Here is a 15340-nt window from a genome sequence, read left to right as displayed (position 1 = left end):
AAGTAGACTTATCTTTATACTGATAATGGAGGAAGCTGTAACATTGATATAAAGACAGTGGCCATGAGCGGTTCTGAGGGGAGGGAGAGGGAAAATTAGGTGTAACATGGGACATTTTGGGACATTAGAATTGTCCTGCATGACATCTCAATGATGGATATAGGTCATTATACATTTTGTCAAAACCTATAAAATTGTGTGGTGCAAAGTGTAAACCATAATGTAAACTATATACCATCATTAGTAGCAATGCTTCATTATGTGTTCATCAATTGTGACAAATGTACTACACTAATGGAAGATGTCATTAATGGGGAAAAGTTGGGGGAAGGGGAGTATATGGGAATCCCCTTTATTTCCTATGTAGTATTTATGTAATCTAAATCTTCTTTAAAAAAAAAAGTACGTCACTTCAAGAACCACAGGCACCAAAATAATTAAAGACAGCTTTCACCATATTTTTTACATTTGAAACATCACAGTGAAGTGTTTATTATCTTTCCCATTTTGTAAATGAGGAAACCAAATGTCAGAGAATTTAAAGGACATGCCCTAGGTGACACAGCTGGTACAAAAAAACTGGGACCGAAAGCCAGGTTTCCTTACTTGAATCCCACATCCTTTCCACAGCTCCAATTGCAGTCATTACTCTGTGGCTCTTCTCAGTACAAAATGCCAAGCTGGAGGCTGCCATGCAGAAGGTGATCATCAAATACGTGTTGAATGAATGAAAGAAAAAAATAAAGGGTACCTTGAGCTCCTTCTCCATCTCTTTTTCTGCATATCCCCCAGATGGTTAGTCTTCATTAATCCTCAGGAATTTCCTGCCATCGGCCCCCAGGCAGGAAATTTATGGAAATTTTATGACTTTTTCTTCCCGAAGTCATAAAAACTTAGCCATCTTTTATTCCACTCTTCCTAGGTTATAAGAGTATAGATTATAAAAGCAAACTACCATATATTGAGTACATATGATGCATAAGGTACTTATTTATCATATTAATTCCTTATCACAAATGCAAGGGTTTAGGATTATTATTTCCATTTGTAGACAAAATTGAAAGCTGAGACCTCAAAAATTACATGACTTAAACAAAGTTATAAGTGTGGTATCTGGTATTCTACCCCCGGTAGACTTGAGGGTCATACTCACCGAACTCTCCTGTCCCCACAGAAAGCTGCCAGTGACTACCAGAAACTTAGTTGTATAGTCATCCCTCCCTGGATGGTATTTGCATTTTAATTGGGAACTCCATTGCTTCGGCCCAGCAGTTTTCAAAGTATGGTCTACTGGCCTCTGGGGCCCCTGAGAAACTTTCAGGAGTTCTCAGAAGTCACAATTGTTTTCATAGTAATGTTAAGATGGCATTTGCCTTTTTCATTGACTTCACATTTGCACTATGGTGCAAAAGCAGCAGTGGGTGTTATTGCCCACACTTTAAAACAAATCAAGCCAGTGTCACTAAACTGTCCTTCTATTCCTCAATGCTACACACAGGAACATAGTTTTCTTAAGACTATTTATAATGACACAATAAATATTATTAATTTTATTAAATCTCAACCCTTGAATACACATATTTTTAATATTTTCTCTGATGAAATGGGAAATACACATAAAACACTTCTGCATATGGAGCGCTTAAAGAAAAACACTTGCAGGATTGTTTGGGCTATGAGCGGAACTAGCCACTTTTTTCAGGGAACACCAGTTTTACTTGAAAAAATGGCTGACAGACAAGTAAGGTATTCAAATTTGGGTATTTGGCAGACATTTCATTAAAATGAACAAAGTAAGCCTGATTCTTAGGAAAACAACTGACTGTAGTTGATTCCAATGATAAAATTGGACCTTCAAAGCAAAAATTAGAATTTTGAAAAATTTGTATCTGCCACTGAGTGCTTGAGTTTCCTGATACTAAAAAGATTGTCCTGATAAGATCAGGTTGATATTAATGAATGCAATTTTTTAATGTACTGAAATGAAATGTGTCAACATTTGAAAGATCTGCCTAGCTTAGTGAATTAATATTTTCCAAACGACCACTGTGTGATGGTCAAGATTATGCATGGGTAAAAGATCCATTCAAAGTGCAAGACAAACCAATGGATATGTATATAACAGAGTATGAAAAGTTCATTATATGATTTCAGTTTCTATACTGCACTTAACCTCTTTTGGTATAGTAAAAAAAAAAAGTCTCCATTGTTATCTTAAGAGACTATTGAAACATTCCTCCCGTTCCCAATTATATACTCTGTAAGTCCAGATTTTCTTCATAAACTCCAACCAAAACAATGTATCACAACAGATGGAAGGCAGAAGTAGATAAGAGAATCCAACTGCCTCCTATGAAGTCAGACATTAAAGAGATTTTCAAACACGTGAATCAATGCCACCCTTCTCACCAAATATTTTTCCATTGGAAAATATATTTATTTTTCAGAAAAAAATTAGGTTGACTTTTTTTATTAAACAAAATTAAAATATTATCATTAAATGAATAAATTCATGAATATTTAAGAGTTTCTTGTTTTTATTTCACTTACAATAAATATTGATACATATAACCTGCTAAACAAAAGCTCTTTGGGTTCTCAATCATTTTTAAGAGGGTAAAGGGAACTACATTAACGCAAGGGAGTGATTATTTTATTTAGGGGTTTTGGGCAGACAAGTGGGGCAGGCACTGGGAAAGAAGACTTGCAATCCTTACTCCAAAGACCAAATGATCCATCTATGTCTACCCCTCTGAAAGCATTTGTTCCCAGGAACTCCCCAGTCAAGTCTTGGGTTATGTTCTCTCCCTACATCACCAATTCTCAGTGCCAGTTAAATCTGTGTTCAGGCATAAACCCAGTTTGACACACATTTAAGTCAGTTTATTTTTTTCACAGATCATGATCTTTAGACTATAGGAGTGAGTAAGGGGAGGGGGTTTCTACATAGTGCTCCTGAGAATGTATCTCTTACCTCCAATGTGAATCTTGGTCCAAAAACACTTCTTGGGTGGGTCTGAAAGTCTGTACCCAATTAATCACCTTGCTGGTCACTGGAGTGGACAGCCCTCGGGGCAGGAAGGGAGAGGCCTGGAAGGCAGAGCAGAACAAACATCTGATTCCAAGCCATGACCCAGGCTGGCTGTCCAGGCTCTTCCTGTGACCACAGCTCTTGGGGCTCCTGCCTAGGGCTGCCCCTGCTTTACTCTGCTGCCCCTTGAAAGTGCCTCCTTGCTTCTCCTTCCCACACAAGCAGCCAGTCCAGTGCATGAATTTGTGGGTTGGACTCTAATTGCTAGCTGTGCTGAGAAGCCCGCCTCCCTCTAATTCAGCCTTGACACAAATAGCTAGAAAACTCAATTCCAAAGCCACAAATCCCACAGCAATGCACCAAGGGGTCCCCTTCTAGAGAGCCGACTTCTATTCCATTCAAGTCAACAACTACTTACTGAGCACCTACTTGGTGCTTAGCAAACTCTATGAAGAGTGATTCTGAAAAACAAACCAGAGAAATCATAAAAGATTGGAGTTTCTGGACATCTTAATCCATACTTCTACCCTCACACATGTACCTCCAGCTTCTTTGTGGACATCTGAGTCCTTTCTGTACAGCTTTAGTTGGTAGAAAATTCTTTCCACTTCTCTGGGAGAGGCAGCATAGCACAGTGGTTAAGCCCACAAGCTTTGCAACCACAGATACATTGAATTTAATCCCACCTTAATCACTTACTGCGTGTATAATTTTGTGCAAGTTGCCTTATCTATCTGTGGTTGGTTGAACTATGAACCCTAATTTAGACATGTGCTTAATCATTATCCACTTTCCTGTAGGTGTGAATCTATTGTAAATAGGACCTCTTAAAGATGTTATTTTATTATAGTTAAGGTGTGGCCCAACTGAATAAGGGTAGGTCTTAATCCATGTTACAGGAGGTCTTAGAGAAGAAACTAGAAGCCAGAAGTCAGAGAAAGTCGCAGAGAGGAGCCAGAAGCTAGAAGTCAGCAGGAACCTGACACAAGGAGAGAGAGAGCACCATGTGACAGGACGTAGAGAAGCAAGGCAAGGATCTCCAAGGATTGCAGCAAGCCAGCACTACAATGTTAGTCTTCAGGCAGAAAGCATGGTCTTGCCAATGCCTTGATTTGGACTTCTAGCCTCCAAAACCTGCCCATCACATTCCATTATTGTATTAAAATAAACGATGCTTGTAAAATGCATTGCCCAGGTCCTAGCACAAACTAGGTGCTTATTACGTTGTTTCCGCTATGGAGTCACCTTAGGACTTTGGCAAATTTGGTAAATTCAGGCTTTCTATACATAAAACAGGACCTACCTAATTTGGTTGTGAGGATGCATCCTTGTTCAGGAACTTGTTAGTTTTATGATCTTAGGAAAGTTATTTGAATTTTTCTAAGCTCCTTTCCTTTCCATCTGTACAATGGGTGATAAGCAATTCTACTTCAAAGGTTGTTATGAGAATTAACATATGTAAGCTACATAGGAGTTCACAGCCTGGCTCCCACCTGTGCTCAGTAAATGGTAGACTTCATTATCATTCACATCTATCCGTGTATCCTGGCCGGATGTCAGCCTCGGTCTTCAGTCCACATTTTAAATCTGTACAGACTATACCAAATCTTTCTTTCAGGTGGGTCCTTTGCTATAACATCTTCCATTTCTCACATGGTATGGTTTTGAACACCTTTCGCCATCCTGGGATTTCCCCAGATGGCCTTCAGTTTGTCAATGTTCCTTTCAAAATACGGTGCTCATATTTAAATGTGCAACTCCAGGTGCAAACTGACCAGCCCAGAACACTTTGAGGTCACAGTCTCCATTGTGTGTGATGCTAAGTTTCTTTGACTGCAGCAAGTTTTCGCCATAGTTTTTGATCCATTTGAGCTTGCAATAAACTTAAACCCTGAAGTCGTTTTCACATTTGTTGCTGTTAAGCCGTGTCTCCCCAGTCCCATACTCATGGAGTTTACTTTTTTAATAAAACACAGAACTTTTTCTTGATCTCTGGTAAAAATTGTTTTCACTATTTTTTTTTTTTTTTTTTTGTGATCACAAAGCAAGTTTATTTATTCGGGGGTGAAAATATCCCCCTATCTTTGGAAGATAACATAGGCCCATAACTTTTCTACTCACAAAAGGTAATAAAGAGGTCTGTGGCCATGTTAAGCCAGCAAGAAAGTTCTTCTTGTTTAATAAGCAATTCCTAGAAATTTATTTAAAGTTTAATCTTTCCCCACTCCCTCAGCTAGGGTCTGCTCTGTACAGGAAGCTTAAGACTGGAATTGGACTGTGGTCTGTGGCTGACTTCTTTTCCTAAGCCCTTTCCTTCAGCTGTCTAACCAAATTTCTTTTTTTTTTTTTTTTTTTTTTTTACATTTTTTTTTATTGATTTTGTAATAATATTACATTAAAAATATATATGTGAGGTCCCATTCAACCCCACCCCCCCCACCCCACCTCTCCCCCCCCCAGCAACACTCGTTCCCATCATCATGACACATCCATTGGATTTGGTAAGTACATCTTTGGTCACCTCTGCACCTCATAGTCAATGGTCCACATCATGGCCCATACTCTCCTCCATTCCATCCAGTGGGCCCTGTGAGGATTTACAATGTCCGGTGATTGCCTCTGAAGCACCATCCAGGGCAGCTCCATGTCCCAAAGACGCCTCCACCTCTCATCTCTTCCTGCCTTTCCCCATACCCATCAGCCACCATGTCCACTTTTCCCAATCCAATGCCACCTCTTCTATGTGGACATTGGATTGGTTGTGTCCATTGCACCTCTATGTCAAGAGGAGGCTCAGATTCCACATGGATGTTGGATGCAATCCTCCCACTTTCAGTTGTAATCACTCTAGGCTCCATGGTGTGGTGGTTGTCCTTCTTCAACTCCATCTTAGCTGAATGTGATAAGTCCAATAAATCATATTGTAGGTGCTGGAGTCTGTTGAGGCTCAGGACCTGGCTATCACATTGTCAGTCCAGAGATTCAAATCCGCTAAATATATCTTAAACCCCAACATTAACTGCACCTCCATCACCTTAGCATGAAAGTCTTATGAAGGAAGATCCCATCTGAGTGACCCATTCTTCTTATCTAGTTCCTTTAGAATAAATCTGGATTTTTATCTCCAGCATATAAAGCCTACTTGGTGTGATCTCTGTTCACAGATTTAAATAGAATATGCTTTATTCATTTATGTTATTTAAATTATTGAAGGAAATGGGCCAAACCAGAGCTTTGTGAGGTGAAATGAGAACCCACCCCTGCCATCTAGGTGGATTTTGACCAACATTGTGGAAATCTGGTTGGTCAAATGATTACAAACTCTCCACTATAATATCAACCAGCTCAGAGTGCTTTACCATTTCATATACTCAGTGCTCCCAAAATCCAGAAATGCAAAGGCAGCAGTGCTCCCCCCAGGACATAGGGGAAGACTACAGAGATTACATGTTAAAGAAGACAGATAAAAAATCTTTCTTCATTAACATGTTTGTGGTGAGTCTTGTGGAAAATTACATAAACTTGTCTTCAAGTTGCTCATCTGCAAAAAAGATAACACTAATATTTTCCTCACAGTTTATTGAGAAAATTAAGGGTAGTGATAATTAAAATGGAGTCTCCATAAAATGCAGGTATGGTTGTGTTTCAGTAAGTGTGCTGGAACATAGATTACCTTTTTTTAATGTATATTTTAAGGATATTATACAGATGAAGAACAGAGGCCCAGAAAAGTAAAGTAGAGCCAGGATTCAAACTCACATCTGTCTTGCTTAAAAATCCATCATCTATCTACAATACCATGGTACCGCACTGAGATAATGTATGGGAAATGTGTTTTGCATTATAAACCCTTGATTGATACGAATTGTTATTATAATTTCATTTACTGGCTTAGAAATTCCACTGGAAAAAATTAGGCTAATTTGGTATGATTTGTCCTCAGTGAACCAAAGTGGTCTCTTGATGATTACAAATTCACCTTTTAAAAAAATACTCACAAATCACCTTTCAACCGTTTGTTCTAGACTTTTCTCTCTCTTTTTTGAAACTTTAGGCCCAATAAGTTAATAAATTCTGGAATCACCCCTTCTTTCTTTAAAAATAAATCAGAACATTTATCATTCTCCACGCTTTTGGCACGTCTCCCATCTAGAAATACGGCATGTTCTTAATGCCTACAAAATGCTTAGATGAAACTGACAGAAACTAGACAATAGGTGAAGAGTTACGTGAAACGTAGTCAAGTATTAAAGTGAATGATAGACACGAACAAACAAAAACGTCTGAGTGGTCAAGAAAGTGGTTATGTGGGCTGCACGTATGAGAGAAGGCTTTGTGGTAAGGACTGTAATCCTAGACTCCGAACGATCAGTACTTGATTTAGGACTTTGCCATAATCAAACAAGGAGGCACTCTCTGTGTTCCCTGGCGATTCCAGGAATCTGTCTTCACTCCCCCGCGCCTGCCTGGTCTCCCTGCGGTCTCCATGTGCACACAACAGCAGAGCTGAACTTCCAGGCTCCCAGGTTCACTCTTGGTGGACTGTGGTCAGTGAACTGAGACACACTGAGTTGGGAGAAGCAGTCAGAGGAGCCTAGAGGTGGGAATCCTGTCTAAGAGGAAAGTGCTGCCTGTGGAGCAGGCAGGTAGCCAGCCATTGCCTAGAACATCTGCAAAACGGAGCTGCAGCAAGCCCAGGCACTTTTTCCCAAAGCCTCAACGGTAGGCTTATTTATTTATTTATATTAAAAAGGCATATAGAATCAATGCTAAGTGCTGGAGATAAAAAGTCAAGCTAAACTTATTCTCTAGGAAGTGTCTCACAGAAGGTGGGGCTTGAACTGAGTTTCAAGGAACCACTAGACCAGGGGTTCTTAACCAGGGGTCCGTGAGCTGGAACTGAAATTCAAAAAAACATTATTCTTGTGGGGACGTGTTGGTGCGGCTGTGATGTATTTATTAAATAATATACAGGATAGTGTGGACTTAGTAAGGGGTTTTCACATGACTGGCAAAGGGTCCGTGGGACAAAAAAGGTTAAGAACCCCTGAACTAGACATTGGTGTGATGAAAAAGTGTGGTGAGGGGAATTAAGGCATTCCAGATAGAGGAAACAACTTGAGAGAAAGCAGAGAAGCATGAAATAACTTGCCAATGTTGGAAACTACAAATGCTTCTGCATGACCAGATAGCAGCTTGAATGTGAGAGGGTGATGGGAAGAAAGCTGGAAAGTGGTCAGGAGCCAGATGGCAAAAGATATTGGTCACAACGTAAGGAGTTTGAAGTCTTACTGCAAAAGCTACAGAGGCCCACTAAAGGATTTTAACCAGTGAAGTGAAAGGATTATTACTGTGTTTTAGAAAAATGGTTCTTATGAGAGGTCTGGAGAATAAATTGGAAAAGGACTATTCCAAGAGCCAGAGAGTTCAGTTAGGAGGCTGTGGTAGTAATTAAGTTTGGAAGGACTGGAGAATGACTAAAGCAATGGCCATTAGTGGAAATGGAGCAGAGGGGACAAATGCAAATGGCATTAAAGGAGGTTGAATCAGAGACCTTGTTGACAAGTGAGATGCAACAAGAAAAGTGTGGAATTAGAAGGAAGTCTGCGGTGATTCTGACATTGTTAATTTGGTACACTGTGTTAATTATGGCTCCTTTCAGAATCAGGGCATGAAGAGGGAGGAACAAGTTTTGGGAATGAGATGATTAGTTTAGTCTTTGACATGATGAGCTTTAGGTCTGTAGGATTTCTAAGGTGATATTCCCCATTGACCATTATTTTTTTATAGGGTTGTAAAACTCATTTGAAGAGTTTGGAGGAGAGAGTGACCAATGTATAAAAATTGCACTTTGAAGCCATGCATTAAAATGGGAAGAAAAGACCAATAGTCAATCCTTTGGAACATTTATTCAACTCACACAAACTCTTCTCTAAGAAATCTCCCTTGCCTGTCACATGGGTGGGCATGTTTATACTATGTGATCCTGCCATGCTGTACTAATGGTCAATAATGTTTTTTTGAATTTCAGTTCCAGCTCACGGACCCCTAGTTAATTAGCCCAAACTGATCAACTGGATCATTTCTCCAAGGGAATCTGAATTGAAATACTCTTGCACATTGTCTCTATAAAGTCAGACACCCACAAGATTTATCACCTCTGCCACACAAAATTTCCCCAACCCTTTCACTGCCAACTCTTAATTTTTAAAACACATACAAGATGAAGGCAACCAAGAGGGAAGGATGCGGCGTGGAATTAAGGTTCAGGGAGTAGCACTTGCAGGGCCGTAGAAAGTATCAGAATTAGGAGGTGTTCCTGGCTATGAGGAGGCAGAATGGGATGCTAGATGCTTGAGGCCATAGGCACTGGAAGAATATGTGCAAGAAGCAGATGTGGGAAAGTGCTGAGGACGAATTTACCCTCTCAACAATTTCATGCATTTCTGACCCTTGGTCAGTGATAATCTGCTACTCTCTCAGAAGCAGAGGAGGATGGAAAGTACATGACTCTAAACCACTGGGAAACAAGTCTTTCAGGAAACAGCACGTGCTTTGCTCCCAAATTCTGATTCACACAGAGCCCATATAAACTTTCCTTGGTCGTTGGACATTGTTTGTGTGTAAGTGTGTGTATGTTTACGTGATAACATTTTTTATTGCAGTAAGATATAAATAACATAAAAGTTTCCATTTTAGCCATTTTAAGTGTACAGTTCAGTAGCAATAATTATATTCACAATGTTGGGCAACCATCACCACTGTTTCCAAAACTTTTTCATCACCGCAACAGAAAATCCCATCCTCTGTACCCAGTAAGCAATAACTCCCTATTCCTCATTTCTCCCAGCCCCAGGTAACCTTTAATCTACTTTCTGTCTCTATGAATTTGCCTATTCCAGATACTTCATGTAAGTGGACTCATAAAATATTTCTCCCTCTGTGTCTGGTTTATTTCACTTGGCATAGCGCTCTTAAGGCCCTCCATGTTGTAGCTCGTGTCATTACTTCATTCCTTTTCATGACTATTTATTATATATACCACATTTTGCTTATCTGTGCATCCTTTGATGAACACTTGGGTTGTTTCCATCTTTTGACTATTTTAAATGTTTCTTCATGAGCATTTGCATACGAGTATCTGTTTGAATTACTGTTTTTAGTGCTTTGGGGTATATACCTAGGAGTGGAATTACTGGGTCAGGTGGCAATTTTATGATTAATTTTTTTGAGGAACTGCCAAATTGTTTTCCACAGTGCTATAACATTTTTCATTCCCAACAGGAATGTACAAGAGTTCCAATTTTTCTACATCCTCTCAAACGCTTGTTATTCACAAGTGGGTGTGAATTCACCTAGTGGGTATGAAGTGGTGTCTCTTTGTGGTTTTGATGTACATTTCCCCATCGACTAATGATGAGTATTCATGGGTTTATCAGCCATATGCATAACTTCTTTGGATAAATGTCTCTTCAAGACCATTGCCCATTTTTACATTTATTTGTCTTTTTGTTGTTGAATTATAGGAGTTCTTTGTGTGTTCTGAAGATTAAGCCCTTATCAGATATATGTTTTACAAATATTTTCTTCCATTTACTCTCTTAATAGTGTTGTTTGATGAATAAAATTTTTAATTTTTATAAAGTTCAATATATTTTTTGTTTGATTGTTGCCCATTCTTTGGGTGTTAAATTTAAGAAACCATTGCCAAATCTAAGACCATGAAGTTTTGGCCCCATGTACGATTCTAAAGTTTTATAGTTTTAGCTCTAAATATAGATCTCTGATCCACTTTGGGTTTTTTTTTTTTTTGTACTTTTGTATATGGCATAATGTCCAACATCATTATTTTTCATGTGGATATCCAGTTTTTCTGGCACCATTTGTTGAAGAGCTTTTTCTTTCCCCTTTCAAATTCTTGAAAATCAATTGATCATAGATGTGAGGATTTATTCTTGGGCTCTCAATTCTTTCTCATTGGTCTATATATCGATTCCTATGCTGGTACCACACTGTTTTAATTACTGTAGCTTTGTAGTAAGTTTTAAAAATGGGAAGTGTGAGTCCTCTTGCTTTGTTCTTCTTTTTCAAGATTGTTTCAGCTATTCAGTGTCCCTTGACATTCCACATGGATTTTATGACAGGATTTTCCCAATTCCACAAAAATCTCTTGAGATTTTGATAGTGATTGCAATTAATCTGCATCTCATCTCACTTTGGGGAGTATTCTCATCTTAAGAAGTCTTCAATCCATGAATAAATGATGTCTTTTCCATTAAATTGTCTTCTTTAATTTCTTTCCATGATGTTTTGTAGTTTTCCATATACAAGTCTTACACTTCCTCTATTCCTAAGAATTTTATTCTTTTTAATGCTTTTATATATGGAATTGTTTTCCTAATTTAATTTTCAGATTGTTGCAAGTGTATAGAAATACAACTGATTTTTTTGCATTGATTTTGTATCCTGCTACATTGCAGAATTCACTTATCAGCTTGAACTTTTTCTTTTTATTCTTGAGGGTTTTTTCATGTAAAATATCACCTACAAATATAAAGTTTTACCTCTTCCTTTCCAATTTGGAGGACTTTATTTTTTTTTTTCCTTGCATTATTGCTGTGGCTAGAATTTCTAATACTATGTTGAGTAGAAATGGTAAAAACAGTGAATTGTCTTGTTCCTGAACTTAGGGGCAAAGCATTCAGTTTTTCACCATTGAGTATGATGTTAACTCTGGGCTTTTCACATATGGACTTTATCATGTTGAGGAAGATCCTTTCTATTCCTGATTTATTGAGTGTTTTTTTCTCGAAAGGGTTTTGCATATGGGCAAGGGCTTTTTTTTTCCTATCAGCTGGGAGATCATATGTATTTTTTTTCCTTCATTCTATTAATGTGATATATTATATTGACTGACTTTCGATGTTGAACCACCCAGCATTCCTGAGATAAATCCCACTTTTTCATGGTGTATAATCTTTTTAAATGCTACTATATTTAATTTGCCACTATTTTGTTGAGGATATTTGCATCGGTATTCATGATTAATATTTGTCCGCAGTTTCCTTTTCTTGTATCATTTTTGTCAGGCTTCATTATCAGGGTTATTTTGACCTCAGAATTGGTGAATATTTCCATATATTCTAATTTCTGAAAGAACTTAAGAAGGACTGATGTTAATTTCTTAAATCTTTGGTAGGATTTGTCAGCAAAGCAATCTGCTCCTGGGCTTTTCTTTGTTAGGTGGTTTTTGATTATTGATTCAATTTCCTTTCTTGTTATATATGTATTAAGCTTTTCTATTTCTTCTGAGTCAGTTTTGGTAATCTCTGTTTCTAGGAATTTATTCATTTCATCTAGATTATCCAATTTGTAGGTGTAAAGTTGTTCATAGTATTTTCTCATAATCCTTTTTATTTCTGTAAAATCTGCAAAAATGTCCCCTCTTTCATTCCTGATCTTAGAAATTTGAGTCTTCTCTCTTTTTTTTCAATTTGACAATTTAGTTCAAGGTTTTTTTTTGTTTTAGTTTTGTTTTTATTGCTCTTTTCAAAGAACCAACTTTTGGTTTTCTTAAATTTCTCTGTTGTTTTTCTCTTCTCTATTTTGTTTACCACCACTCTAATCTTTATTATGTTCTTTCTTTGGCTAGGTTGGATTTAATATGCTCTTCTTTTTCTTAAGGTTAAAAATAGGTGTTGATTTAAGGTCTTTTTTTTTTTTTTTTAATTCAGGCATTTACATCAACACATTTCCTGGTGAGCACTGCTTTCGTTACATTCCTTAAGATTTTGTATGCTGTGTTTTCATTCTCATTCTTTTTAAGGAGTTTTCTCATTTCCATTGTGATTTCTTCTTTGATGCACTCTTTTTTTTAAAGAATTTGTTGTTTAATTTCCATGTTTGTGAGTTTTCTAGTTTTCCTTCTGTTATTGATTTCTCATTTCATTCCATTGCAATAGGAAAAATACTTTGTATGATTTTAATCTTTTTAAATATATTAAGATTTACTTTGTGGCCTATTATGTGGTCTACCCTGGAGAATATTCCATGTTCACTTGAAAAGAATGTCTGTTCTGTTTTAGTTGGGTGGATTGTTCTGTATGTGTCTGTTAGGTCTAATTGGTGTACAGTGTCTTTTACATCCTCTATTTCTTTATTGATCTTCTGTCTGGATGTTCTACCCATTATGGAAGGTGGGATATTGATATCTCCAACTATTAGTATTGAACTGTCTGTTTCTCTTTTCAATTCTGTCAATTTTTGCTTCATATAGTTTGGGGCTCTGGTGGTAGGTGTGTATATATTTACAATTTTATATCTTCTTGATGGATTGAAACCTTTATCAATATAAAATATCTTTCATCTCTTGTAACATTTTCACTTAAAATATATTTTGCCTGATAATAATATAGAAATTCCAACTCTCTTTTGATTACTCATTGCATCTTCTTCCACTTTTTTTCAGGAGGTACCAGGTATTGAACTAGGAACCTTGTACATTTGAGACAGGCACTCAACCACTGAGCTACATCTGCACCCTTTTCCCCACTTACTAAAAAACTTTCAATCTCTTTGCTTGTTTATATCTAAAGTGAGTCTCTTATAGACAGCATATAGATGTATCTCTTTTTTTAAGTGCATTCTTCCATTCTCTGTGTTTTAATCTTCTGCCATTTAGCTATTTTCTTTCACTGTATCTTATCATTTTGTCCTCATTTCCTTCATTACTTCTCTTTTTTGTATTTAGTTCATTTTTGTAGTATACCATTTTGATTATCTTCCCCTTCCCTTTTCTGTATATTTTTTTTTGTTATTTTCTTAGTGGTTACCTTGGGGGTTTAAATTAACAACTTAGAGTAATAACAACCTCCTTTGAATAATACCAATGTAGTTTCAGTAGTGTACACTCTGATTTTATACATTTCTATCCCTCAACCTTTATACTGTTATTTTCAAATATTATATCTGTATAGATTGTGTCCTTTAAAATAAATTTTATTTTTATGCTTTTGCCTTTTAAATAATATAGGGGAAAATGAGTTATAAACCAATAGAATTGCTTTTATATTTACCTTTGTAGTTACCTTTACTAGTGATATTTATTTCTTCATATGACTCCAAGTTACTGCCTTATGTCCTTTCATTACAGTTTGTAAGACTTCCTGTATAGAAGGTCTCCTAGTAATGAACGCCCTTAACTTTCGTTTGTCTGGAAATATCTTAATTTTTCCTTCATTCTTGAAGGGTAGTTTTGTTGGATATGAGATCTTGGTTCAGTTTCTTTTGTTTTGTTTTGTTTTGTTTTTAGCACTTTAAAGATATCACCTTACTGCCTTCAGGCCTTTATAGTTTCTGATGAGAAATCAGCAGTTACTCTTATTGAGGAGCCCCTATATGTGATGACTCACTTCCCACTTTCTGCTTTCAATATTTTCTCTATGTGATTGGCTGACAACAACTGGACAATAGAGTGTCTCACTGTGGATCTCTTTGAGTTTATCCTGCTTGGAGTTCATTGAGCTTCCTGCATGTGTAGATTCATGCTTTTCATAAACTTTGAGAAGTTCTCAACTATTATTTCTCTGAATATTTTTCTGCTCCTTTTTCTCTTTTTTTTTCTCCTTCCAGTACTCCGATGATGCGTATGTTGGTGTCTTTAATGGTTCCCCACAAATTCCTCTGGTTCTTTCCATTTTTATGATTCTTTTTGCTCTTCAAACTGGATAATTTCAACTTCCTTAACCTCAAATATTTTTATTCTTTCTTCTGACTGTTCAATCTGTTATTGAACCACTGTAGGGATTTTTTTAAAAATTATTTCAGCTATTGTGCTTCTCTACTCTGAATTTATATTTGGTTCCTTTCTATAATTTGTTACTTTGTTGACATTCCCTATTTGCTCACATATTATTCTTCTGATTGCCTTTGTTTTTGTCCATGGTTTCCTCACTGAGCAAATTTAAGACAGTTGGTTTAATTTCTTTGACTAGTAATTCCAGCAGATGGACTTCTTCAGGGATATTTTTTTTGTCTTGTTTTTTGTATTTTGTCAAGTTCTCTTTTTTTCACTATGAATGAGACACATTTTCCTGTTTCTTTGAATGATTGGTAATGTTTTACTGAAAATTGGTCATTTTGAGTATTATAACATAGTAACTCTGAAAATCAGATTCTCTTCCTCCTCATGGATTGCTGATGTTGCTTGTTTAGAACTTTATAATTTTATTTTTATAGTGGTTTTCCCAACCATTTTTGTCATGCTTATTCCTTATTACATATAGTCACTGGAGTTTCTCTTCTTTCTCT

The 15340-nt window shown here is 36.9% G+C and overlaps 2 long non-coding RNA genes across 2 annotated transcripts in view; one reads left to right on the top strand and one right to left on the bottom strand.

Moving 5' to 3' along the window:
- Positions 1-503: 503 nt before the first annotated feature.
- On the bottom strand, positions 504-4748 carry LOC131280232 (uncharacterized). Its single transcript, XR_009187769.1, has 3 exons — positions 4525-4748; positions 2975-3090; positions 504-918 (listed from the first exon to the last, which is right to left on the bottom strand). It is a non-coding gene; the product is annotated as an uncharacterized lncRNA (long non-coding RNA).
- Positions 4749-7548: 2800 nt separating this feature from the next.
- LOC139437307 (uncharacterized) overlaps positions 7549-15340 on the top strand; it is a 38396-nt gene continuing 30604 nt past the window's right edge. Inside the window, exon 1 of the long non-coding RNA XR_011647062.1 lies at positions 7549-7753. This is a non-coding gene — a long non-coding RNA (uncharacterized lncRNA). The remainder of the gene's footprint in view (positions 7754-15340) is intronic.

This window comes from Dasypus novemcinctus, chromosome 2, assembly GCF_030445035.2.
Source record: "Dasypus novemcinctus isolate mDasNov1 chromosome 2, mDasNov1.1.hap2, whole genome shotgun sequence".
In the NCBI taxonomy this organism is placed as follows: Eukaryota; Metazoa; Chordata; class Mammalia; order Cingulata; family Dasypodidae; genus Dasypus; species Dasypus novemcinctus.
The sequence above is the reverse complement of the archived record's forward strand: the minus strand, read 5'-3'. Positions and strand labels throughout refer to the sequence as shown.